At 40.2% G+C, this 1375-nt stretch overlaps 1 non-coding gene across 1 annotated transcript; it reads left to right on the top strand.

Moving 5' to 3' along the window:
* Positions 1–200: 200 nt before the first annotated feature.
* Positions 201–275, top strand: Trnat-ugu (transfer RNA threonine (anticodon UGU)). Its single transcript has one exon. It is a non-coding gene; the product is annotated as a tRNA-Thr (tRNA).
* The last annotated feature ends 1100 nt before the right edge of the window (positions 276–1375 follow it).

The raw sequence follows: 1375 nt of genomic DNA, 5'->3' as shown, positions 1-1375 counted from the left end.
TTTTGTGACGTTATAGAACAAATCTTTACATCTTTTGACAATTAATACTCATTACTCGTGGCAGATTAATCTACCATCTGAGTATGATGGGCAAACATCTATTAGGCGCACTACAAATGTAGTGGTGTGGACATGTTGGGAATGTGGATCTAATGGGGAGCGTGCAAGGGATAAGTCCCTGCAGACGCACTATCCTCTGTGCCCGTGGTGGCTCAGATGGATAGAGCGTCTGCCATGTAAGCAGGAGATCCCGGGTTCGAGTCCCGGTCGGGGCACACATTTTCAACATGTCCCCAATGAAGTACATCAACGCCTGTTTGCAGCTAGGGTGTCCATTTAATTATCATTTCAAGTCTTGGGAAAGATCAAAAAGGGCTCCTGTCACAAAGGGTACAGGGCAAAGAAACGATGAGAATCGACCACGCAATAGTCGGTATTGTAGTTGTAAATTGTCGTAGCTGTGTTGGAAAAGTAACAGAGCTTCAAGCGCTGATAGAAAGCACTGAAGCTGAAATCATTATAGAAACAGAGAGCTGGCTAAAGCCAGAGATAAATTCTGCTGAAATTTTTATAGAGGCACAAACCGTGTTCAGAAAGGATAGATTAAATAAAGTAGGTGGTGGTGTGTTTGTGTCTGTTGGTGGTAGTTTATCTTGTAGTGAAGTTGAAATAGATGGTTCCTGCAAATTGTTGATAGCAGTTTATCTTGTAGTGAAGTTGAAGTAAATAGTTCCTGCGAATTTTTGATAGCAGTTTATCTTGTAGTGAAGTTGAAATAGATAGTTCCTAAGGGTAGAGGTTATACTCAACAGCCATAGCAACATAATAATTGGCTCCTTCTTCCGCCCCCCCCCCCTCCTCCCCCCGACTCAGATGATATAATTGCTGAACGATTCAACGAAAACTTGAATCTCATTACAAATAATTACCCCACTCATACAGTTATAATTCGTAGAGACTTCAATCTACCTTCGATTTGTTGGCGAAAATACATGTTCAAAGTTGGTGGTACACAGAAAACATCTTCTGAAATTGTACTAACTGCTTTTTCAGAGAATTACTTTCAACAATTAGTTCATGAGCCCACACGAATTGTGAATGGTTGTGAAGAAACACTTGACCTCTTCGCCACAAATAATCCTGATCTAATAGACAGCGTCATGACGGATACAGGGATTAGCGAACACAAGGTCATTGTAGCGAGGCTCAAAACCATATCAACCAAAAGCACTAAAAATAAACGCAAAATATATCTATTTAAAACAGTAGATAAAAATTTGCTTGATGCCTTCCTAAGAGAGAGTCTCAATTCCTTCCAAGCTAATTTTATAAGTGTAGAGCAGATATGGCTCAAATTCTAAGATACTGTATCGAC

Source organism: Schistocerca serialis, chromosome 6 (genome assembly GCF_023864345.2).
Source record: "Schistocerca serialis cubense isolate TAMUIC-IGC-003099 chromosome 6, iqSchSeri2.2, whole genome shotgun sequence".
NCBI lineage: Eukaryota > Metazoa > Arthropoda > Insecta > Orthoptera > Acrididae > Schistocerca > Schistocerca serialis.
The sequence above is the reverse complement of the archived record's forward strand: the minus strand, read 5'-3'. Positions and strand labels throughout refer to the sequence as shown.